Genomic DNA, 27,057 nt, shown 5'->3' on the forward strand with positions numbered 1-27,057 from the left:
ATGTTTTACGTAGTGGATGCTCTTCCAGCTGCAACCCATCTCTGGGAAACATCCATACCCTCAATCAAGCTCATACACTATGGACAATTTAGCCTACCCACTTCACCTGCACCGCATGTCTTTGGACTGTGGGGGAACCCGCCCGGAAGAAACTACATGGGGTTTGTATTCGGTGAAGTAGTAGAAGTACAAGAGTGTCCGAATCATCTGTTGTGCTTAACATTTAAAGGATGCCGGTGTTCTGTGGTTCACATGAGTGCATTGAGTGTTGTCTCTAGTTTGTTTTGCGTGTGGATCTTGAACTCTGGATTCCAGCACGTCTGTCTTGTTTGGTTTTGGTTGGGTGTCAGGATCTCAGTGCTGATTCTCCATGTCGTGTCTTTGTTTGAGAACACATGGCATTGCCTGATGGCTTTTTTTTGCCATGTGCTCTTGTCTGACGATGTGGCAGATTCAGGAAAAGCGGGGTTGAATTAGTGTCAGATAAACACAGAAATCTCAGTTGATTAACCCAAACCTTTGCTACTCAACTACAAATATGTGTCTGGGCCTCTTCAATGGAGGACAAACTTATTATGAAAGCAGACAGACATCATACTGTTTTCTGACTGTAGTTTGATGGTGATTTCCATTCTTAATACCTACCCACTTGTTTGCAGTAAATGTAAATATTTATATTTTTATATATCACCACATTCTCACACTGTTATTTACTTGTTTATTTTAGTTTTGGCTTCTGTTTTTGTCTTACCTGCGATCTGGAACTGTTCTTCACCGGACTGCAACGCCATCATCGCAGTCAGTCTCTACATCTCAAGTCTGTCAATGTACGTGACGAGCCATTGGACAAACTGGTAACAGTGGAAAAGTTGTCTATAAGTATGTTATCTCATATAAATTTAAGACAACAGTCACCAAAACAGCACAATTTGGATCAAAGCCTGAAAGGGTCAGTTTCAGAGAGATAAAAAAAATTACTTGAGTGTTATTTTGGCCTGAAATGTCACATACAGAGCTTCTGAGAATGCGGAAGTGATTTAAAGTAATGTCGCACGTCTCCGCAGTAAACTGCAGTAAAGCAGAATATGGTCTAACATAAGAAATACATGGCCAGCAGGGGGCAGTTATGTAACATAGTGAGCATAGTGAACTGATATACTGTAGCAGCCAGAGCACGTACGCTAAGCGGTGTGAAAGCTGCATTCTTTCTTGTGCTTTTTTTCTGTCAGTACTGTTTTTTAATAAGATTTTACTAAGCCTAAGTGATCAACTGTGTATTTTTTAGCCTATTTATTGAGGCAGCTGTGTGTGCTATCTTAAACCCAAACTCATTCTGAAAACGTAGCCCCGCGGACGTTGCTGGAGACCTCGATTTACGTGGCCAGAGGTATGTATGGCTGCATTTCGTTTTTTCAAGGGAACGCTATGGTGCAGTGTGACGCCGCTCCTCTTTGCGTTTGCCGGCAGGGTTGATGGCTCACCTCCTCCATGTGGAGGGCTTTCCCGCCGCAACCAGTTTGTCCTGTTAGCTCGTCGTGTTACGTCGACGGAGCAGAGGCCCGGAGTAGGAGGAGCCGGCCGCGTTCTACGACCGGGTTCAAGTCCAGGGAAGAATGGTTCCATAAATCAGACAAAAAACAAAATCCAAAAATTAAAGCGAACGAGTTCATAACGGGGCGAGAATGTGGTGGAATCCGAAAACGCGGTCAAAATCGGACAAGGGCTTTTCTTTTTTTGCACGGCTTTTTATAAATTGTCGCTTGGGTTTAGGGAAGGAGGAGAGGGAGGGTGGCCGAGGGTGGCCCAGTCAATCGTTCAGTCATTCATTCAGTCAGTCGGTCAGTCGGTCGCTCGACAGCGGCCTCCGGTGGCTTTTTACGCAAGAACAGCGTGGGTGCGAACGGCGCGCGTGTGTTTGCGAAAACAAAAACTGCACTAATACGTACCTCCCGGGACGTATTTTGCGGTTTCCAGAAACTTCCGCGGGGCAACGTTTCCAGAATGAGCCTGGGTTGGTTATCTTATACTATTTAGTTTAACTGACTGTTAGCCTATTATAACCTAGTAGCTCTGAATATAATTCGAATGACAAATTCGCTTCCACGACCATGTCTTATTAACACTCATACAGATCCCCTATGGGCGAGGCAGTGGTGCAGTAGGTAGTGCTGTTGCCTCACAGCAATAAGGTTGCTAGGTCGCTGGTTCGAACCTCGGCTCAGCTGGCGTTTCTGTGTGGAGTTTGCATGTTCTCCCTGCCTTCGCGTGGGTTTTCTGAGGGTGCTCCGGTTTCCCCCAATGACATGCGGTAGAGGTGAATTGGGTAGGCTAAATTGTCCGTAGTGTATGAGTGCGTGTGTGAATGTGTGTGTGGATGTTTCTTAGAGATGGGTTGCAGCTGGGAGGGCATCTGCTGTGTAAAAACTTGCTGGATAAGTTGGTGGTTCATTCCTCTGTGGAAACCCTGGATTAATAAAGGGACTAAGGTGACAAGAAAATGAATGAATGAATGACAGATCCCCTTTAAGACAAACTATCCTTCAAAGAACACTCTGAGAGCTCTAGTTCCAACCACAGAAGTCCTGAATTCCTGAAAATGTGCTGGTAATGACAGAACTTTCATCCAAAGGTGGCTAACAGTGCTTTTGGGAAATGTACCCTAGAGCGATCTCTCTCACTGACAGACTGATGGCGATTCTACATGCTGAATCAGACAATCTGCCCACCAACGTGAGCCAAACTAGAGCCGATGTGTGAAAATCTTCAAAAACTAGCTGGACAAACACTCAACAAAGACCAGCCATCAGTGTATCACGGTCCTAGCGATCTCCATATCTGACACACTCCTTCAGCAAAACATTTGCAAGGTGTTAACAGAATTTTCACAATATTTGAAATAAATGCAACAACAACAGCAAAAGTGGGGCCATTGAATAAAATCTCAATGCTGGCTTTCATTTCTATATGCTTTGTTATCGTCAGAAATGAGAACTTGGGAATAGAAAAATGCATCACTGTCCTGCATTAATTAATTTTCCTCCGCCTTAGTGTCTTATTTATCAGAGGTTGCCACAACGGAATGAACCACCAACTATTCCAACATATGTTTTACACAGCGGATGCCCTTCCAGCTGCAACCCAGCGCTGGGAATCAACCATGCATGCTCACATTCACACAAACTCATACACTACGGCCATTTTTTCAATTCACTTATATACCGCATGTGTTAGGACTGTTGGGGACTATTTAAATGTAATTCAGTGCCCAATAAGGTGCCACTACAACTGTAATTGTTTGGCGACTTCAGCAACCAGATCGAGAGGTGGCAGTAACGCACCAAAAAGTTTGTTGACGACCACCGTAAATTAGGAAGAAGAAAAAATTATTGTCATTCTTGCCATCATATTGATTTACTTTCATTGGCTAGACACCGGCCTCACAGCTCTGTGAATGCCTGTGCCATTACTTATTGATCCGCAATTGTTACATTAAATGTAGCTTGTGGGGACACTGCTGCGCTACATGACAAAAAATAGCTTTGTTTCTGAAAAGCTATTTGATTTAGAAAGTAGCGACGCTACCTCCACTACTGACAAATGTAGTTAAGCTAATAGCGTCACTACATAGATGTTTACATTAGATGTTGCCCACACTGTTGTTGCTTATTGGAAGGAATGCGTCAATAGAGCCGCCAGGGTACAGGGTGGTGCTGTACTAAAATTCTTACTCCAGAAGAAAAAAAAATTATCAGACATACTGTGAAAATGTCCTTGCTCTGTTAAACATCATTTGGGAAAAATAAAAAAAAACAAATAAAAATACAAAGGGGGCCTATAATTCTGTACATATATATTATATATAATATTTTATCTAATCCCTAACCCCCCAAGCCTCCAGGCAACCCTAAGCTCCACACGCCCAATCCCCAGGCCTCCGGGCAACACTAACCCCCCAAGCCTCCAGGCAACCCTAAGCTCCACAAGCCCAATCCCCAGGCCTCCGGGCAACACTAACCCCCCAAGCCTCCAGGCAACCCTAAGCTCCACAAGCCTAATCCCCAGGCCTCCGGGCAACACTAACCCCCCAAGCCTCCAGGCAACCCTAAGCCCAATCCCCAAGCCTCTGGCCAACCCTAACCCTAACCCAAGCCTCCAGGCAACCCTAAGTCCCCACATGCCTAACCCTCAAGCCTCCGGGCAACCCTAACCCAGAAGCCTAACCCCCAAGCCTCCGGGCAACCCTAACCACAACAAGCCTAACATCCCCCAACCCCAATGGCCACAACCCTTACCCCCAAAGGTATATATATATATATATATATATATATATATATATATATATATATATATATATGTATCTGATCAGGAGTTTTCGCGGTGGTCATTATGCAAATATTTTTTTAAATGATGAAAATTATCATTTTACATCACTTTCCTGTATTGATGGATAAGTGACCGCATGGGCATTGCCAACAAAGAGTGTGTGTTTGTGTGCATGGAAATGTTTTATCCTCCCTCACTGTTTAATTCAACCCAGGCTCATTCTAAAAAAATAGTCCCGAGGACGATTCTGGAGCCCGTGAAATATGTCCCAGGAGGAATGTAGTTTTGCAGTTTTTGTTTTAGCGAATCCACTAAAGGCCGCTGTATGCGCTTTTTCATATCTCAAAAGCCACCAGGGGCCACTGTCGACCGGCCAACTGTCTGACTGACTGAATGAAAGAGTGAATGACTGACTGGCCGGCCAACCAATCGACTGACCCACCCTCCTCCATCCTTAAAACCCAACCAATTTCATCAATTGACCTGCCTATCCACTGACTTCCCTAAACCCAACCAACGATTTACAAAAGCCGTCCAGAAAAAGAAAAGCCCTAGTGTGATTTTTACCAAATTTGCAGATTTTACCACATTCTTACCCTGTTACTCACTCATTCATTTTGTTTTTTGGATTCTGTTTTTGTCTTACTTGATTTCTGGAAACGCTGTTCCCTGAACTCGAACCCAGTCATCATCATGGTCAACTCCTCTCTGCGTCTCAAGGCCGCCGACGTACACGACGAGCTAACTGGACAAACTGGTTGTGGCGGGAAAGCCCTCCACACGGAGGTAAGCGGTCAGCCGATAAGCTCGAAAAGGAATGGCATCATACCGTCCTGTAGTGTTCGTTTAAATAAATGAAATGCAGCCGAATGTTCCTCTGGCTACATAATCTCCAGAAACGTTCGCACGGACTGTGGACTGCGTTTTTTTTTGTTTTTTTTTTCGAATGAGCCTGTGTTGGTTAAATTTGATCGAATCCGTGTCCTGAAACACACCCCCTCTCCTGCTTTCACTTCTCATTCTAACGGAGGGAGGGAGTGTTTGTGAATGAATCCCTATTATGAACGACTCGTTCACTTAGCTGTAGGGATGTAACGGTATCAGAATTTCACGGTTCGGTAATACCTCGGTATGAATGTCACGGTACGGTATTTATTGAATCATTTACAGGAAAAAACAAAACTTATAAAAATACTCCAAAAAAGTGCCAAAAGTGTCAATGACATACAAATTAGTCATCTATCTGTAAGCTTTGAAACAGAAACTTCAATTTTAATAACAAAAAATTATTAAACCATGTAAAAAATAAAGTTTCAATTTAGTATTGTGAAAACTAATCACATTCAACATTTAATCACTCACTCACTTAGATAGAGATGGGTTTAAAGGAAAATTATCATATAAATATAATCTGGTAAAAGCTGGTATCTCTGGGTATTTACAATGTCCCCTACAACAGAAAAAAACCCTCTCATTTGGGACTGAGGTTTCTGGGACAGAGATATGACTTGGTCCAGGTTGACAGCAGTGGGTAACGTTGTGCATTGTCTTTCCCCCACTTGAGAGGACAAACCATGAGTGAGATAGAGATCTCATGTCTGCATCAATCTGAACAGTGTGCTGACAACACCGCTATTCAGTACGTGCGCGACAACACAGCTGATAAGAACTCGCGCGACAACACCGCAATTCAGTACGCGCACGACAACACAGCTGATAAGAACTCGCGCGACAACACTGCTATTCAGTACGCGCGCGACAACACAGCTGAAAAGAACTTGCGCGACAACACCGCTATTCAGTACGCGCGCGACAACACAGCTGATAAGAACTCGCGCGACAACACCGTTATTCAGTACGCGCACGACAACACAGCTGATAAGAACTCGCGCGACAACACCGCTATTCAGTACACACGCGACAACACAGCTGATAAGAACTCGCGCGACAACACCGCTATTCAGTACACACGCGACAACACAGCTGATAAGAACTCGCGCGACAACACCGCTATTCAGTACGCGCACGACAACACAGCTGATAAGAACTCGGGCGACAACACCGCTATTCAGTAAGCGCGCGACAACACAGCTGATAAGAACTCGCGCGACAACACCGCTATTCAGTAAGCGCGCGACAACACAGCTGATAAGAACTCGCGCGACAACACCGCTATTCAGTAAGCGCGCGACAACACAGCTGATAAGAACTCGCGCGACAACACCGCTATTCAGTACGCACACGACAACACAGCTGATAAGAACTCGCGCGACAACACCGCTATTCAGTACACACGCGACAACACAGCTGATAAGAACTCGCGCGACAACACCGCTATTCAGTACACACGCGACAACACAGCTGATAAGAACTCGCGCGACAACACCGCTATTCAGTACACACGCGACAACACAGCTGATAAGAACTCGCGCGACAACACCGCTATTCAGTACACACGCGACAACACAGCTGATAAGAACTCGCACGACAACACCGCTATTCAGTACGCACGCGACAACACAGCTGATAAGAACTCGCGCGACAACACCGCAATTCAGTACGCGCACGACAACACAGCTGATAAGAACTCGCGCGACAACACCGCTATTCAGTACACACGCGACAACACAGCTGATAAGAACTCGCGCGACAACACCGCTATTCAGTACACACGCGACAACACAGCTGATAAGAACTCGCGCGACAACACCGCTATTCAGTACGCACGCGACAACACAGCTGATAAGAACTCGCGCGACAACACCGCAATTCAGTACGCGCACGACAACACAGCTGATAAGAACTCGCGCGACAACACCGCTATTCAGTACGTGCGCGACAACACAGCTGATAAGAACTCGCGCGACAACACCGTAATTCTGTACGCGCACGACAACACAGCTGATAAGAACTCGCGCGACAACACCGCTATTCAGTACACACGCGACAACACAGCTGATAAGAACTCGCGCGACAACACCGCTATTCAGTATGCACGCGACAACACAGCTGATAAGAACTCGCGTGACAACACCGCAATTCAGTACGCGCACGACAACACAGCTGATAAGAACTCGCGCGACAACACCGCTATTCAGTACGCACGCGACAACACAGCTGATAAGAACTCGCGCGACAACACCGCAATTCTGTACGCGCACGACAACACAGCTGATAAGAACTCGCGCGACAACACCGCTATTCAGTACGCACGCGACAACACAGCTGATAAGAACTCGCGCGACAACACCGCTATTCAGTATGCGCGCGACAACACAGCTGATAAGAACTCGCGCGACAACACCGCTATTCAGTACGCGCGCGGCAACAACACCCGCTTTAGAGTTTTCCAGCTCTTTTTCTTTTTCATCCCCGCTTCTAGCAGCACACTCCATTTCCGCATTACTGGATCTATAGTGACAACAAACCGCAAGGGATGATGGTCAAGCATGGGCTGATGGGAATTGTAGTTGCCGCTACCTCCCGTTCGCTTCATTCGCCTGAGCAAATTTTCTCAGAAGACCTATAGTTTTACCGAGTCATGCGACTACGGTAATATCGAAAAAAATTAATATTGCGGTATGACGGTATTTACAATACCGTTACATCCCTACTTAGCTGACAATAATACTAGTTTCTGGCACCGAAGCGTCTTGTTGTCATATTTATTTTGCATTATTTGGTGATTTAATTGAACCAAACTAGCATAAGCTTGGTATTTTAGTTGATGCTAATTTGCCTTATGGTCAATGCAGTAAGAGGCGGTATTATCATTAGTAACGTTACTTATTGAGCACAAAAGTTCGTAACATACAAAAACGTAAACAACTAAATATTACCTATGAAATGTTCTGCCTTTGTGCTTTGTTTACCTTGTTTGATCGTTACTAACACCCGTAGACAGCGCTAAGGTCCAGCATCTTCACGTAGTAACACTGTTTTGACTAGTGCGGTTGAATGACATTTGTGCCGGGAGCACTGTACAAATATGGCGGCGCTATTGACGCATATTTAGGGTCCCTATGTGATATGTGGTGTATATATCTATGGCATCATTACTACAACACTGCTACTGTTGCTACTGTTGCTACTGCTAAAGCTCATTCTATTTCTGATGATGGGAATATACACAAGATGACTGCTGTGTTTAAATCAGACTTCTTGATCTATGCATATGTAGACAACAACCAGAGGCCTTACAGAGGCAGAAAGCTCCAGTGCATCCAATGGACCAGTCAAAACATGTCTTGTGTGCGCTGGAGGTAATTCGCTCTGCAACAGCACAGCCGGTGGTCGAGAGAGGTAAATACAGCTCCATCCAGCGTACAAAGAAGTGGATGAAGCCAATGAAAACAACATTTTCCATCTCAGGGGGGAAGGGTGGTGGTGGTGTGTGTGGGGGTCTGGAGGATTCATCCCTGGTGCTTATATCCTGAATAAATCATAAAAAGAGGAGAGAGAATAGCACAGCGTTGTGGCATTGTGACGGAAATGTGAAAGGTGATGGAAATAAGGCATGTTAGTGGGAGACGGCAAGCATGAGCCTGTTTGACTTCAGCTTTTTGAAAGTGTTGCCATGGCGACCAGGAGCAAATCTCCCAAGCGTCGTCATCGGCATGACTCTTCGCGTGGAAACGGTGGGATAAAAATAGGCGCAGGACCGGAGAACAAAGGCCTATTTAAGAGGGAAGGAGAGGAAAAAACAGGCGCTGATGAAAAAGATGTCAGCCGTCTGCCTGCTGCTGGAGCGCGGATGTGCTGCGGAGAGGATGGGCCCACTTTTAAAATGGCGGCGCGGAGCTGTGATTGACAGGAGAGGCCGAGCGCTGGAGATCCCGGGTTAAAGATGCAGAGCTGTGGGCCAATCACTGATACATACAAAACCCTCGCCCGGAGATAGTATATGAGATCTGTTCACCTCTTTAGAGTTTACAGATCAGAGATGTACAGTTGAAGTCAGAATTATTCGCCCCCCTGTATATTTTTGTTTAAGCTTTTTTTTTTCCAACACATTTCTGAACGTAATATATTTAATAACTCATTTCTAATGACTCATTTCTTTTATCTTTGTCATGATGACAGTAGCTTACATAATATTTGACTAGATATTTTTCAAGATACTAATATTCTATTACAATGGGTCCCAAAGTGTGGGTCTGGATCACAGGACAGGGGTTGGCTTGGTGATTTCGAAACGTCAAATACATTTTATTAGGCTATTAAAATTCATATATTTTATCCATAAACCACAGAATATAAAAATAGGACCACAGACATACTGTACACAGATCTCCAATATATAAAATATTTGACTTGATATTTTTCAAGATACTAGCATTCAGCTTAAAGAGACATTTAAAGGCTTAACTAGGATAAAGTTAGGATAATTAGGCAAGTCATCGTATGACAGTGGTTTGTTCTGGAGATTATCCAATGCAAATATTGCTTATGGGGGCTAATAATATTGACCTTAAAATGTTTTTTAACTGCTTTTATTCGAGCCAAAATAAAACAAATAAGACGGCCTTATAACTGATTTATTTTATCTTTGACTTGATGACAGTAAATAATATTAGACTAGATATTTTTTCAAGACACTTCTATACAGCTTAAAGTGACATTTAAAGGGTTAACTAGGTTAATTAGGGTAACTAGGCAGGTTAGCGTAATTAGGCAAGATATTGTATAACGATGGTTTGTTCTGTAGACTATCGAGAAAAAAAAAATAGCTTAAAAGAGGTAATAATTTTGTCCTTAAAATAGAGTTTAGAAAATTAATAACTACTTTTACTCTAGCCAAAATAAAACAAATAAGACTTTCTCCAGAAGAAAAAATATTATCAGACATACTGTGAAAAATTCCTGAATCTGTTCAACATCATTTGCGAAATATTTGGGGAAAAAAAAAAATCAGTGGAGGGGAAATCAATTTGCTTTCAGCGGTATGTAATTATCATCTCGTTTCCCTCTGAAATGTGACCTGCTGTGTCTTTTAAGGACAGCGGGGCTCCTGATGTTGGGACGGTCCTGTGGGAAGGGTAGCGTGGCAGCTGGCCTGACTGTCAGGATGAGGGGAAAAAAAAGAAAATGCAACCCCATCTGGACCTCTGGGTCTCACAGGGAATGTCGAAAAAATGCAGAAACCGGGAACTCCACACCTGAGCAACAGCTGGAGCAGAGGCACCGCTCGCCTGCGCTCTGTGCATGGGATAATAATGCAGTTAGTGCATGGTGTGGTATACTTTAAAATAGATTTTATTAAATGCATATTTACCATTTTTAGATGCAAACTTTGATTTTATTGAAGGAAAACAGGTGGTTCATTCCGCTGTGGCGACCCCAGATTGGTAGAGGGACTAAGCCGAAAAGAAAATGAATGGATGAATGAATGAATGAATGAATGAATGAATGATAGAAAGCAGTTTTTGACTGACAGACAGACAATAAATCAATCAATAAATAGATGAATAAATGGACAAATAAATAGATAAACGAATGAATGAATAAATCAATACATTAATGCATAAATGATTATATGAATTAATGAATAAATAAATAATTAAATAAGTGACCGAATGAAGGAAGAGTTGTCTAAAGTGACATTTATGAAATAAAGCTATTTAATTTACTAGATAATAACCTTATCATTAACATATAAAATCAAACTTCTGAACCTAATCAAACAATTTATTCATTTTCTTTTTGGCTTAGTCCCTTTAGTAATCTGGGATTGCCACAGCGGAATGAACCACCAACTTATCCAGCATATGTTTTACACAGTGGATGCCCTTCCAGCTGCACTTGTCCAGCCACCGCAGACAATTTTAGCTTACCCAATTCCCCCATAGCGCATGTCTTTGGACTAGTGGGGGAAACCTGAGCACCCGGAGGAAACCCACACCAACATGGGAGAACATGCAAACTCCACACAGAAACGGCAACTGGCCCAGCGCTGGTTCGAACCAGCGCCTTCTTGCTGTGAGGTGACCGAGCTACTTACTGCGCCATTGCGTAGTGACCAGTGCCTAATTTGTGAATTGCGAGATCCCGGACACACCTGCCAACACTCCTGTTATTCCTGGGAACCCCGCTCCTTAGTTAGTCTTTAGTTCGCACTGCACATCAACCCGTGCCTTACACCCCCGCCTCCCGCCCACTCTTTAGTTCGTGCCCCAATGACCTCCACCCACCCACCCCCCACACACCAACCCCATTAAAGAGTTAGCGCGCACATACCCCCTCAACCCTCTCTCAACCGGTCCACATTTCCAGATACAAATTTTGCCAGGTATGATCCTGGAACAGATCGGGGTTACGGATCTGGCATGTTAACTGTGGATAGACAGGTGCCGCGAACGACAGTGGGGGGGTGGATGGCGGCAGGATGTCGTGAACGATAGTGTGCAGGGCAGGCGGTGTCGCAGACGAAAGTGAAGAGTTGGAGAGTCGTGGAAGAAAGTAAAAGTAAACAGCGGACAGGGGAGGAGGGCGGTTGAGAAGAGGGATCAGTAAACTGATCAGATTACAGAGGTGCCAGATCCGGATCCGGTGTGTTCCATCACAAATTAAGCCCTGGTTGCCCCATAGAAAACAATGTTCATTCATTCATTTTCTTGTCTGCTTAGTCCCTTTATTAATCCGGGGTCACCACAGTGTAATGAACCACCAACTTATCCAGCAAGTTTTTACACATCTCTGGGAAACATCCACACAAACATTCACACACACACTCATACACTACGGACAATTTAGCCTACTCAATTCACCTGTACTGCATGTGTTTGGACTGTGGGGGAAACCGGAGCACCCGGAGGAAACCCACACAAAGGCAGGGAGAGCATGCAAACTCCACACAGAAACGCCAACTGAGCCGAGGTTCGAACCAGCGACCCTGCGACCTTCTTGCTGTGAGGCGACAGCACTACCAACTACTTATATATATTTAATAGAAAATTGTAGATATTTACTGGGGGCGTTCAGTTTCCCAGGAGCCCTAAGCGACTGCTTACCGCACTTATTACTTAAAGGGCACCTATTATGCAATAATCACTTTTATGAGGGCTTTAAACACAATTGTGTGCCAGCAGTGTGTGAATATATACAGCTATTAATGGAACAATTTATATATTTAATTTTTTATCATCACACTTAATAAAATCAGTCAAGCGGAAACTCTTCAGAGGGTGTCATCAGAGGGGGCAAGCCCCGCCCACTAGTCACTACCCCTCCCTCATCTGCATGAGACATTAGTCTTGTGCTTCAGTCTGCCACTATGCTGAATTATAGGCATTTGTAGCCCCGCCCTGTTTTGAAAAGAGCACAGTCTCGTTTGAATTTAAAGTGACAGTCACCAAAACGCCACAACTAGGATCAGGTGGGACTCCTTTTCACAACCCAAGCTCATTCTGGAAACGTAGCCCTGCGGACCGCGATTTACGTGGCCGGAGGTACGTAAAGGCCGCGTTTGGTTTTTTTTGAGCGAACGCTGCCGGGCGAAAGACGAAGACGAAAAACAGAATCCGAAAAATAAGGGCGAGAACGCGGCGGGATCCGAAAACGCGGTCGAAATCGAAGACGAGAGCTTTTGCCTTTTTTTTTTTCCCGATCCGGCGGCTTTTCGCGCGAGAACGGCGCGGGCGGATCCTTGAAAACAAAAAAACCGCTCGAATACGTACCTACCGGGACGTAAATCGCGGTCCGCTGAAACGTCCGCGGTGCTACGTTTCCACAATGAGTCCGGGTTGCCTTTTCAGCCCTGAGTTTCAAGCATTAGAACGGCCCAACTCAGTTCACGACTGACTACATTAAAATAAGGTAATTTATCACGTCTTTTTCAAGAAAACAACTGCTTTAGAACTTAAAATGTTCAACAACCTTACTGTTTAAGTCTTAACAATAAAAAAAAGTTTTAAAAAACTACTTATGTAAGGATCGAATACGGATCGACAACATCATAACGCAACGTGCTGACCACTGGACCACAATGGCGCAGTTACGCTGGTGTGGCCGGAATGATTATTACATCATCATTACCCTGCAGGCTGCATTTTGCTCATGGGGCTGCGAGACAATAAATGAGAAGAGCGGAGCTGCGGCAAAATAATCAATAAAAAGAGTGAGGCTATGGTCAAATAAATAAATAAATAAAAAAAAAGTGCGACTGCTGAGAGTGCAAGCAGCTAGAAACACCGGCCCTCGCAGCCAAAAAAATGGACCGGCCCACCGGGAACTCTCCCGGTCCTCCCGATTGGCCAATCTGGGCCTGACTAGGATCAAAACCTGAGTCAGTTTCAGAGAGGTGTAAACATTATTAGTGTTATTTTCAGCTGAAACTTCACACACACACACACACACACTAGAGCATGGGTGTCCACACTCGGTCCTGGAGGGTCGCTGTCCTGGAGAGTTTAGCTCCAACCCTAATCAAACACACCTGAACAAGCTAATCAAGCTCTTACTAGGTATACTAGAAACTTCCAGGGAGGTGTGTTGAAGCAAGTCGGAGCTAAGATCAGCAGGACACCGGCCCTCCAGGACCGACTTTGGACACCCCTGCACTACAGAGTTATTTGACATCTTGTTAAAAGAGGCATCGTTTTTCTCTGTCCCTGTTTCTCTGATTCTCTGTGCTCCTGGAGCTCTTGATGCCGGAGCACTGCCACCTGCTGGACACCACACGAATGACAGCCTGCTGGGATGTGAACGGGAGCTGCAGTTCACATCATGTAGGCTGATTTCATTTTTATTTTGCTGTTTTCAGTACTGTTTTGAGTCGAAGCGCTAGTCTGCGATCAGTTCATCATCGTGTCTTTTCTTTGGTCTACTCTTGCAGTGTATTTCTAGCAACTCTAGCTGTGTTTGTGATGTGTTATTAGGTAGTTCTGTGTTGTTACATTGCTTTATTATTGCTTTAATACTGATCTATGATTTGGATTTACTGTAAATGCTGACTACTGCAGGGTTAGCTGAATAGATAGCGCTTGTAGAAGATCTGTTCTCTTTTAAGATAGGGCTCGATTTACTGTGTTTATAACAGGGGATTTTACTGGTCTGTTGAATTGAATTACACATTTACAATGTGATTGCACCACTGCAGCATTTTCTGTGCGTGCGTATGTGTGTGTGTGTGTGTGTGTGTGTGTGTGTGTGTGTGTGTGTGTGTGTGTGTGTGTGTGTGTTGAATGCAGCTACTCTGGAAACTGTTTGATAATACATTTCAACACTTTACAGTAAGGTTGTATTAGTTCATGTATTTACTAACATAAACAGGTGGCTCAGTGGTTGGCACTGTGGCCTTACAGCAAGAAGGTCACTGGTTCGAGTCCCGGCTGGGTCAGCTGGCATTTCTGTGTGGAGTTTGCATGTTCTCCCCATGTTAATGTGGATTTCCTCCGGGTGCTCCTGTTTCCCCAACAGTCCAAACACATGCACTATAGGGGAATTGGGTGAACCAATTTGCCTGTGGTGTTTGAGTGTGGGTCTGAATGGGTGTTTCCCAGCACTGGGTTGCAGCTGGAAGGGCATCCGCTGTGTTAAACATATACTGGAACAGTTGGCTGTTTATTTCGCTGTGGTGACCCCTGAAAAATAAAAGGACTAAGCTGAAGGAAAATGAATGGATGAACAATATACTGAATACAGTGTTTATGTATTGTTTTTAACGTTATTATTGGAAATAAAGTTCATTGTTAGTTCACATTAGCTCTCAGCACATTAACTAATGTTAACAAGAATGAGTTTGGATTTAATAATGCGTTGGTAAATGTTGTACTATTATTAATTGATTTAGTGAAATTACTGTTTATATTAATAAATAGATTATTAACATTATTAATTATTAATTATTATTAAATTAACATTAGCTAAAACATATTGTAAAGTGTGACCTATTATATGGTATGTCCTTCATTTTATTCATAATTTTACATCTAGAGTTTATTTTCATTTATTTTTTATTAAAACTACTGTTTATTATGATTATTATGATTATTATTATTATTATAATTATTATTATTATTATTGTTATTGTTAATATTATTATTATTAATTTTGTTGTTGTTGTTGTTGTGATTATTATTATTATTATTATTATTATTATTATTATTATTATTATTTATTTTTTATTTTTACTATTATCGTTGTTGTTGTTGTCGTGGTCATGGTGACTATTTTTTTTATTACTGTTGTGATTATTATTATTGTTATTATTATTATTATTGTTATTATTATTATTGTTGTGATTATTATTATTATTATTATTATTATTATTATTATTATTATTATTATTATTATTCATTAACTAGCTAACTGATTATCTGTACGATACGGACTGTTGTACCTTTTAATTGTTTTGTAAATGTGTAATTAATATACAATATAAGCTTTTTGTACACACACACACACACATTCTTTTGTGCATATTATGTCTGTGTGTATTTATTTATTACGTTTCTTGCCAATTTGTCACTACTGGAAGATTCTCTTCAAAAATCCAATTCATTATGAAATTAAAAAGAAAGATAAAATTAAAATACATTATTAATTAATTAATTTATTAATTAATGAATTTATTTATTTATTTATCTATTATCTTTTACTTATTTATCCTCTGGTTCATACTTTTTAGAATATATTTTTGCTAAAAACAGAACAACTTTATTATTATTATTATTATTAATATTATTATTATTATTATTATTATTGTGCTGTTGTTGCTGTTCTTATCATTTATTTCTACTACTACTATTACTATAGTAGTAGTTGAAGTAGCAGTAGTAATGAATAATAATAATAATAATAATAATAATAATAATAATAATAACTACTACAGATATATATTTTTTTGTTTATTGCATGAAATATACAGTCTACAAGCACTTCAGCTGCACACATGCTATATATTATTGTGTGTAACAGCTCGAGCTGAAATAAGGTAAAGTATCCAGTGGCACGAGTGTGCCTCATGGGTTTATCAGTGACACATCAGTGAGCAGTTTTCTGTATAGCAACAGACAAACGTCACAAAAAAAAGAGAAAACATGCATTGCAGTACCACTTATCTCCTCCAGGGGGTCTCAAATATCCGTCCTCCGTCAGACAAGGCATCCATCACTCCAGTTTTACGCTCTTTCTCTAGTGCACATGCTCCTAAAATCATATTTATCTGTGAGGACTCTAGGGGCAGACTCCAGCCTGGATGAGGACAATACTGGCTCTCTGTAATCTTAAATGCAGTATTTGAAGACTGAAGTGGGGTCCGAGAACAGGCCTGGGATCTGCTTAACACATTGAACAAAATGATTCATTGGGTTTACCAATTATTTTTGAGGTAAGTGCTTGCAAACTATTTATATGGGCTGAATTAAAACAAACTAAGCTGAGCATTAAGTTTAATTTGTTTGTTTAAAATCACCTCATAGAAATTGTTTGCAACCACTTGCCTATTTTCAATGCATATGTTGTATACAGTGCTCAGCAAAGATGACATTTGAAAGACCTGTGAGAGACTAGTGATGATCTTTGAGGGACTAGTGACTTTTAAGAGACTAGTTAGGACCTGCGAGTAACTAGTTATGTCATGTGAGTGACTAGTGATGTCTGTGAGAGACTAGTTGTGACTTTTGAGAGACTAGTTATGACTTTTGTGAGAATTGTTATGACCTGCAAGACTGGTGATGTCTGTTAGAGACTAGTTCTGGCCTTTGAGAGACTAGTGATGACTGTTAGAGACCATTGATGACTGTTAGAGACTAGTAATGTTCTGTGAGAAAATAGTGATGACTTTTGAGAGACTAGTAATGTCTGTGAGAGACTAGTAATGTCTGTGAGAAACTAGTTATGTCTTGTGAGAGACTAGTGACTTTTGAGAGACTAGTTGTTTCCTGTTAGAGACTAGTTATTACTTTTGATCGACTAGTTATGTCCAGTGAGAGACTAGTTATTTCCTATGAGAGACTAGTTATGACTTTTTAGAGACTAGTTCTGACTTTTGTGAGAATTTTGTATGACCTGTGAGACAGGTAATGTCTGTGAGGGACTAGTTATGTCCTGTGAGAGACTAGTGACTTTTGAGAGACTAGTTGTTTCCTGTTAGAGACTAGTTATGACTTTTGATAGACTAGTTATGTCTTGTAAGAGACTAGTTATTTCCTATGAAAGACTAGTTATGACTTTTGAGAGACTAGTTATGACTTTTGAGATAATTTTTTATGACCTGTGAGATTGGTAATGTCTGTGAGAGACTAGTTATGTCCTGTGAGAGACTAGTGATGACTGTTATGGACAGGTGATGACGGTTAGAGATAAATCATGTCCTGTGAAAGACTATTTATGTCCTGTGAGAGACTAGTGATGACTTTTGAGTGACTAGTGATGTCTGTGAGAGAATGGTTAAGACTTTGAGAGACTAGTTATGACCTGTGAGAGATTAGTGATGTGTGTGAGAAGCGAATTATGACTTTTGAGAGACTATGTCCTGTGAGAGACTAATTGTGACATTTGAGAGACTAGTTATGTTTTGTGAGAGACTAGTTGTGAGGGTTGAGAGACTTTGCATGTCCTGTGAGATATTAGTTATGACTTTTGTGAGGATTGTTTTGACGTGAGACTAGTGATGTCCGTGAGAGACTAGTTATGACCCGTGAAAGACAATGATGACTTGTGAGAGACTAGTGATGACTTTTACGAGACTAATGATGTCCAGTGAGATATTAGTTGTGACCTGTTAGAGACTAGTGATGTCTGGGAGAGATTAGTTAAGACTTTGGAGAGACTAGTTTTTACATATGAGACTAGTTATGTCCTCTGAAAGATTAGTGATGATTGCGAGAGATTAGTTATGTTCTGTGAGAGATTAGTGATGACTTCTGAGAGACTAATGATGACATTTGAAAGACTAGTTCGGACCTGTGAGAGACTAGTTAGTACCTGTGAGAGACTAGTGATGACATTTGAGAGACTAGTAACTTTTGAGAGACTAGTTTGGACCTGTGAGTGACTAGTTATGTCATGTGAGAGACTAGTGATGTCTGTGAAAAACTAATTATGACTTTTGAGAAAATAGTGATATCTGTGAGAGGCTAGTTATGTTATGTGAGAGACTAGTAATAAGGGTTAAGAGACTTTGCATGTCCTGTGAGATATTAGTTATGACTTTTGTGAGAATTGTTTTGGAATGAGTCTAGTGATGTCTGTGAGAGACTAGTTAAGACTTTTGAAAAACTAGTTAAGATCTGTGAGAGACTGATAATGACGTGTGAGAGACTAGTGATGACTTTTGAGAGACTAATTATGTCCAGTGAGAGATTAGTTGTTACCTGTTAGACACTAGTAATGTCTGGGAGATACTAGTTAAGACCTTTGAGAGACTAGTTTTGACATGTGAGAGTAGTTATGTCCTGTGAAATAGTAGTGATGATCGCAAGAGACTAGTAATATTCTGTGAGAGACTAGTGATAACTTCTGAAAGACTAGTGGTGACATTAGAAAGACTAGTTAGGACCTGTGAGTGACTAATTATGTCATGAGAGAAACTAGTGATTTCTGTGAGAAACTAGTTATGACTTTTGAGAGACTAGTGATGTCTGTGAGAGACAAGCTATGTTATGTGAGAGACTAGTGAATACTTTTAAGAGACTAGTTATGTTCTGTGAGAGACTAGTTTTGAGGGTTGAGACTAGTGATGTCTGTGAGAGAATAGTTATGTTCTATGAGAGACTAGTTATGTTCTGTGAGAGACTAGTTATGAGGGTTGAGAGACTAGTGTTGTCTGTGAGAAACTAGTAATGTTCTGTGAGAGACTAGTTATGACTTTTGAGAAACTAGTGATGTCTGTGAGAGGCTAGTTATGTTCTGTGAGAGACTAGTTATGAGGGTTGAGAGACTAGTGATGTCTGTGAGAGAATAGTTATGTTCTGTGAGAGACTAGTTATGAGGGTTGGGAGACTAGTGATGTCTGTGAGAGAATAGTTATGTTCTGTGAGAAACTAGTTATGACTTTTAAGAAACTAGTGATGTCTGTGAGAGGCTAGTTATGTTATGCGAGAGACTAGTGTTGACTTTTGAGAGATTAGTAATGTCCTGTGAGAGACTAGTGATGACTAAATCTTACCTGAAGTCTGAAACAGCAGGCTTCCTATGTTAACTCACAGGGGTGCCTGCAGCTGTTTCTATGCAAATGTTTCAGTAGTTATTATGTGTGTCCCGTACTTCTGTCAAGCGAACCAGCTATCCCAATTATATGTGAATTAGTCATTCTTTTGAGTTGGCTCTTTCTTTTCAGGGAATTGTCCAAACGAGTTTGCAAAATGAGTTTGCATGGTCTGAATCGATTTGCATTCCTTCAGGCTGCATCTCAAATCATCTGAAGCAGCGTCTCAGTCAGCAAAACAGACACTATAGGCTCATGGTGATTCCTAAGATCATGGAAAGCAAACATTATTGAATTAGTTATATATTCACCGACAAAAGATGACTTTGAGAAAATTAATAATCTGCTGTGTCATGTAAACAAGCACACGTTCATTAACTAGACATGTTTTAGCATCCCATGTGAATATGCACTACATTGATGATTTTGTGTGTGTGTGTGGGCTTTAATACAGTTTAAGCATGCTGTAGGTCACCTCTATTCTGCTGAGAGTGACGTTGCTCTCACCAGCAAGATATTTTTATAATTAAGTTGCTGACTTGAACTGAAAAGCCTTCAGGTAAACACTTCAATCAGTCTGACAAAGCGCAATCAAAATATAAGTTCTAGCACGTAAATGTTTGAATTTGGCTACTCGGATTCAGAAATGCCTTATGAATATGTGCAGTGTCATGTTTGAATACATTGTCATACACACTTTTTTTATGCTTATGTCTCATGCTGCACAAGCAGATTAGTGTACAATACAGATTTAGATGCTTCAGGATTTAGTTAAAATCCATTCTCAAAGTCGTTGTTCAATTAAAAGAATATATATATATATATATATATATATATATATATATATATATATATATATATATATATATATATATATATATTAGCTTGTGTTGTCATTTATTGATATTCATTCAGTAAAATTAGTCAAGCACTGTAAGATTGTGTGCACTGATGTTATTATTTTCGTCAATTTTGTATTTATGATGCAGAGCACTCGGGTTCGAGTCTGATAAATTTACACTTCCACAAAAAAGACAAAAGCAATGTAAAGTCAAGGTAATACTATGTGGCCACAATAAACTTTCTCTTTTGTCTGCTTCTGAAAATACTATTGGTTGGGTTAAGGAAAAGGTTTAGTTCAGTGGTTCGCCAGCTAGCTAGGTTTACAAGCTCTGTCTTCTCCTGGACATGTACAAGGACGTGTATCAACAAATTGTATCTTAAGTAACAAATGTCGGATGAAACAAAATGTAGACAGTGCCCTCTTGTGGACTTGTTATCTGAAATGTGCAACAAAATGTACCCTAAGTAACGTATTTCAGACTCAGAAAAATATAGACAGTACCCTTTAGTAGATTTGTCATCTGAAACGTGCAATAAAACGTACCTTAAGTAAGGTATTTCAGATTTAGAAAATTATAGACAACGCCCTCTATTGGATTTGTCATCTAAAATGTGCAACAAAATGTACAGAAGTAACGTATTTCAGATTCAGAAAAATGTAGACAGCACCCTCCAGTGGATTTGTCATCTGAAATGTGCAACGAAATGTACCTTAAGTAACGTATTTCAGATTTAGAAACATGTGGACAGCGCCCTCTAATGGATTTGTCTGAAAAGTACAACTAAACGTACCCGAGCAACGTATTTTACATTATGCATAAAATGTAGGCTGAGACACATATTTTTAATGACTCTGCGTTGAAAAAAAAAAGAGTGTGTTGGATGGGAATAATGTGGGGAACATATTTCTGATTCACAAAATGTAGACAGCGCCCTCTAGTGGATTGGCCATTTGAAACGTACAACAAAACACACCCTAAGTAACGTATTTCAGATTCACAGAAATGTAGACAGCGCCATCTAGTGGATTTACCATTTGAAATGTGCAACAAAACACACCGTAAATAACAAATTTGAGATTCGCAATTTTCTAGACAATGCCCTCTGGTGGATTTTCCAACTGTAACGTGCAGCAAAACGTACCCAGAGCTACGTATTTTACATTATGCAAAAAAAAAAAAAAAAAAAAAAGGTAGGCCGAGGCACATATTGGGTTTAAAACAAGAGCACGTTAGATGGGAATAATGTTGATAAGTTGCTTCTGGTAGGTAGAGTGAATAAAAGGGTAATGGATATAACAAGCGCGGCCCTGTGGGGACAAGAGGATCTCCTTGAGAGGCAAATGGCTGAGGTGGTTGGAAAAGAGTCTTGTAAAGCATGCCTTCACAAAAGAGTTAAAAGCAACGTAAAAATCAAGGTAAAACAATGTGGCTGCAGTGAACTTTCTTCTGAAAACACTATCAGTTGAGTTTAGGGAAGTGTTTAGTTCAGTGGTTCACTAGCTAGGTTCACAACCTCCACCTTTTCCTAGATGTGTACAAGACAGACTCGTAACAACAAAACACACCCTAAGTGACATATTTCTGATTCACAAAGTGTAGACAGCGCCCTCTAGTGGATTTGCAATCTGAAAAGCAAAACAAAACACACCCTAAGTAACATATTTTAGATTCTAAAGGTGTAGACAGCACCCTCTAGTGGATTTGCACATATTTTTAATGACTCTGGGTTGAAAAAAGAGCATGTAGGATGGGAATAATGTGGGGAACATATTTCTAATTCACAAAATGTAGACAACGCCCACTAGTTGATTTGGTATTTGAAACGTACAACAAAAAACACCCTAAGTAACGTATTTCAGATTCACAAATATGTAGACAGCGCCCTCTAGTGGATTTGCCATCTGAAAAATTAAACAAAACACACGCAAAGTAACATATTTTAGATTCTAAAGTTGTAGACAGCACCCTCTAGTGGATTTGTCAACTGAAATGTGCAATAAAACATACCTGAAACAATGTATTTTACATTATGCCTAAAATGTAGGCTGAGACACATATTTTTAATGACTCTGCGATGAAAAAAGAGCATGTAGGATGGGAATAATGTGGGGAACATATTTCTAATTCACAAAATGTAGATAGCGCCCACTAGTTGATTTGGTACTTGAAACGTACAACAAAACACATCCTAAGTAACGTATTTCAGATTCACAAAAATGTAGACAGCGCCATCTAGTGGATTTGCCATCTGAAAAATTAAACAAAACACACGCAAAGTAACATATTTTAGATTCTAAAGTTGTAGACAGCACCCTCTAGTGGATTTGTCAACTGAAATGTGCAATAAAACATACCTGAAACAATGTATTTTACATTATGCCTAAAATGTAGGCTGAGACACATATTTTTAATGACTCTGCGATGAAAAAAGAGCATGTAGGATGGGAATAATGTGGGGAACATATTTCTAATTCACAAAATGTAGATAGCGCCCACTAGTTGATTTGGTACTTGAAACGTACAACAAAACACACCCTAAGTAACGTATTTCAGATTCACAAAAATGTAGACAGCACCATCTAGTGGATTTGTCATCTGAAATGTGCAACAAACACACCTAAGTAACGTATTTGAGATTCACAATACTCTAGACAGCGCCCTCTAGTGGATTTTCCATCTGAAACGTGCAGCAAAACATACCCAGAGCAGTGTATTTTACATTATGCAAAAAAAAAGTAGGCCGAGACACATATTGGCTCTAAAAAAAGAGCACGTTAGATGCGAATAATGTGGGTAAGTTGCTCCTGGTAGGTAGAGTGAATAAAAGGGTAATGGATATAACAAGCGCAGCCCTGTGGGGACAAGAGGATCTCCTTGAGAGGGAAATGGCTGAGGTGGTTGGAAAAAGAGCAGAGAGACCTTTAAAGACTGGAGGGATGGAGGCGAGACCTGGGGTGAAAGATCCCTGAGGCCCAAAGCTGCGGCGCTCAGATCCCGCGCAAATCCCACAGGACTGATTATTGGACAAAGCAGCCTGACCACCAGCCAGATAAGAGCTTCGACAGAGCTGATGCCAAGCGCCGAAGGGGGTAAAGCGGTGTGAACGGAGAGAGAGAAAATAAATAGATGCGGGCGATGAAGTCCAAACGCTGCCTCAGAGGTGTTACTGTAAGTATTTCCTGATGGCTGTGTGCATTGTGTAAAGCACATTCATCGCTCCTCGGCTTCCCAGCAGCTCAGATATGACTTTTTTTTAATATCTCCTCCAGCGAGGGCTAGAATTACCAGCAACACCTCGCAATAATTTACTTTCAGGTCATATTTTGCTATGGGAGTGTGTTTATCTTGTTTGTTGAAAGGCAATATGTAAACACTTTTATTCTTTGGAGTATAACGTGAAAAGAAACAGATATATCGACTATACCTGAGCATGACAAATGAGAGACTGTTGGAACATTAGTTTTACGCTTAATTAAAAACTTCAGATGTTTTTCGTGCACACACATTTGGATGCTTGTGAGCTCCACATATTTTGTAGCTGGTTTTTCTCTCATTTAGCACAGAACATCAATAACGCAGTAGTTCAGCTTTGCTGTGTAATAAAATTACTGATTTTCTCCCTATAATGGACTCTCTCACCATTCAGAATTCCTCATGGGTTTTTTGGTAAACTACTATATGAGAAGATACAACCATGAATGCTTTACTGTGTCATTTTTTTACCCGCTTTATAAAAAAAGTATTTAAAAAGTGTTTATTGCGCTGCATTTGTTGAAAATATGAAAATATTCCTCAGAGATTTTGCACCATATTGACATGATAGCATCAAGTAGGTGCTGCAGATTTGTCGGCTGCACATCCATGATGTGGATCTCCTGTTCCACCACATCCCTGCTTTATTGGATTGAGAACTGGTGACTGTGGAGGCCATTTGAGTACAGTGAACTCATTGTCATGTTCAAGAAACCAGTCTGAGATGATTGAGCTTTATGACATGGTGCGTTATCCTGCTGGAAGTAGCCATCAGAAGATGGAGACACTGTGCTCATAAAGGGATGGACATGGTCAGCAGCAATACTCAGGTAGGCTGTGGCATTAAAAAGATGCTCGATTGGTACTAATGAGCCCAAAGTGTGCCAAAAAAATATCACAGACACCATTAAACCACCACCACCAGCCTAAACGGTTGATACGGGAAAGGATGGATTCAGGCTTTCATGTTGTTGATGCCAAATTCTGACCCGAACATCTGAATGTGTCAGCAGAAATGGAGACTCATCAGAGCAGCAACGTTTCTCCAATCTTCTATTGTCCAGCAGATCGCCATGACCATGTCAGCGCATTTTACAGAAGCGTTTCTAAAAGCAGTACACGGAGAGAGAAAAGATAGATTGCCTACACTGTTTATTATCCTTATTTTGTAAAAGCACACACGTTTGTTGTCATTGTCAGTGTACACAATAAAAACTAGACACCAAACAGATTCGATTGATGCAGTGATCCTATCTGTACATTCAAAACTGAAAGTGTAATTTACGTTCATTTCAGCGTTATGAGGTGAAAACGTGTCAGAATGTGTACATGTCATCTTCAGTGCACCTTTTACTAAACAAAGCACATGTATACTACTGTATACAAAATAACAGCATCATTAGTACTGGAGTGCAATCCTGTCCATTTAAATACACAATGAAAACATCATTCATTTTCTTTTCGGCTTAGTCACTTTATTAATCAGGGGTCACCACTGCGGAATAAACCACCACCTTATCCAGCATATGTTTAATGCAGCAGATGCCGTTACAGCTGCAACCCATCACTGGGAAACACCCATACACACTCATCTACACACATTCAGTACACTACTGACAATTTAGCTTACGTATAGCGCATGTGTTTGGACTGTGGGGGAAACCAGAGCACCCGGAGGAAACCCACGCCAACCCTGGCAGAACATGCAAACTCCACACAGAAATTCCAGCTGACCCAGCCGGGACTCAAACCAGTGACTTTCTTGCTGTCAGGTGAGAATGCAACCGCCTCACACATTTCTTGTCAGCTTAGTCCCTTTATTAATCAGGGTTTGCCACAGCGGAATGAACCGCCAACTTATCCAGCATGTTTTCACGTAGCGGATGCCCTTCCAGCTGCAACCCATGTCTGGGAAACATACACACACGCATACACACACTCATTCACTACGGACATTTAAGCCTACCTAATTCACCTGTACCACATGTCTTTGGACTGTGGGGGAAACCGGACGCAGGGAGAACATGCAAACTCCACACAGAAATGCCAACTGAGCCGAGGCTTGAACCAGCGACCTTCTTGCTGTGAGGTGACAGCACTACCTAATATAATATAATATTCACAATATAAGGTGCGTGTTAGTAAACATTGTTTATCTCCTTCATGGTGACAGTATTGGCGCCTATTGTGTTCAGCTGTTCGAAATCTCTCTCTTCAAGTTTGACTGCGGAAATGTAGCAGAATGTGCTCATGAAATATGAGTGCTAACTAAACAGCGGCAGATATTGAGCAGCTTTGATTATTGAGACGTCGCCGGGCTGCAGGACTACTTTAAAGATGGCTCACATTGATTTATTGACTGCGTGAACCCTGTAGATGAAGCCTTTCTGACAATAGAGCATCCGTTCACAAAAAGCTGATGACTTTATTTCACCGGAGCCTTAAAAGCAGGGTGAACGATTTATATCCCTCTTTTATTTTTAGTATTTTCCTGAGATGAAATCACATCTTTGTGTTCGTCGCTGTAGATTTTGAGCTGGGATCACATTCGAGTCGCTCAAGGACATGATAGATTTCAATCCTCAGCTTAGTCAAGAAACACAATAGGCATGCTTATCCGTTTGATGTATATTTTTATTTTGGCAAACAAAAAAACACACAAAAAAAAGATTTATGATTAACTTGCGAGCTGGCTCTGCCTGCGAGAAAGCTAAATGAGGTCAGCGTACAAAAACAAATCTCTCAGGCGTAGCCTTTCTTTGGGTTTCATTAAAACTCTCCGCCACACTTGGAGAACCACTCTGAAAGATAAGAAACATGCTGTAAAAGATGAAGCCTTTATATAGTTTGAAACAAATGTGAACAGGGGGTTGCCCTTTTTGCTAGAGCTTTCTTTAAGATCATGCCCTGTGGACTTTTATTTATCTGTTGAACTATTTTTAACAATGAATGGCTTTATTTTCATTGACTAATGCTAATTAAGATGGAAAAAACTGTGATAAACTTATTGCTTATTATTTGTTTGTGTTAATAATTATGCAACATTAACTAATGGAACCTTATTGTAAAGTGATATTAATGAATACAGTTAATAATAATAACAAAATAATGATTAACATAATAATCATTTATTTACTGTGACTGCGGCCCTGGATAAGTTCAATTCAATACACCTTTATTTGTATAGCGCTTTTACAAGGTAAATTGTGTCAAAGCAGCTTCAAATAGAAGATCATAGTAAATTGAAACAGTGTAGCTCAGTTCAGTGTGGTTTAATAATCACTACTGCGAGTCTAAACACTGAATTGCAAGCCATTGATGCGCAGATCCCGAACCATGCAAGCCAGAGGCGACAGCGGAGAGGAAGAAACTTCACCAATTGGCGAAAGTGAAGAATTAAAAAACCCGGAAAGAGATCAGGCTCAGTTGGGCACGACCATTTCTCCTATGGCCAAATGTCTTGTGCAGAGCTGCAGTCTAGGCTGGAGA

General features: G+C 41.0%; 1 protein-coding gene and 1 long non-coding RNA gene across 3 annotated transcripts in view; one reads left to right on the forward strand and one right to left on the reverse strand.

Annotated features, from left to right (window-relative positions):
• Positions 1 to 13,675, forward strand: part of gpr34l (G protein-coupled receptor 34 like) — a 224,102-nt gene extending 210,427 nt beyond the window's left edge. For both annotated transcript variants that reach the window (XM_087299595.1, XM_087299594.1), the window contains one exon: positions 13,594 to 13,675. The gene's annotated coding sequence lies outside the window, so the exon portion shown is untranslated. The remainder of the gene's footprint in view (positions 1 to 13,593) is intronic.
• LOC147838988 (uncharacterized) lies at positions 5,267 to 8,797 on the reverse strand. Its single transcript, XR_015520819.1, has 3 exons — positions 7,859 to 8,797; positions 7,196 to 7,660; positions 5,267 to 6,495 (listed from the first exon to the last, which is right to left on the reverse strand). It is a non-coding gene; the product is annotated as an uncharacterized LOC147838988 (long non-coding RNA).
• Positions 13,676 to 27,057: the final 13,382 nt, after the last annotated feature.

Source organism: Danio rerio, chromosome 21 (genome assembly GCF_052040795.2).
Source record: "Danio rerio strain M-AB ecotype USA chromosome 21, GRCz13ab, whole genome shotgun sequence".
NCBI lineage: Eukaryota > Metazoa > Chordata > Actinopteri > Cypriniformes > Danionidae > Danio > Danio rerio.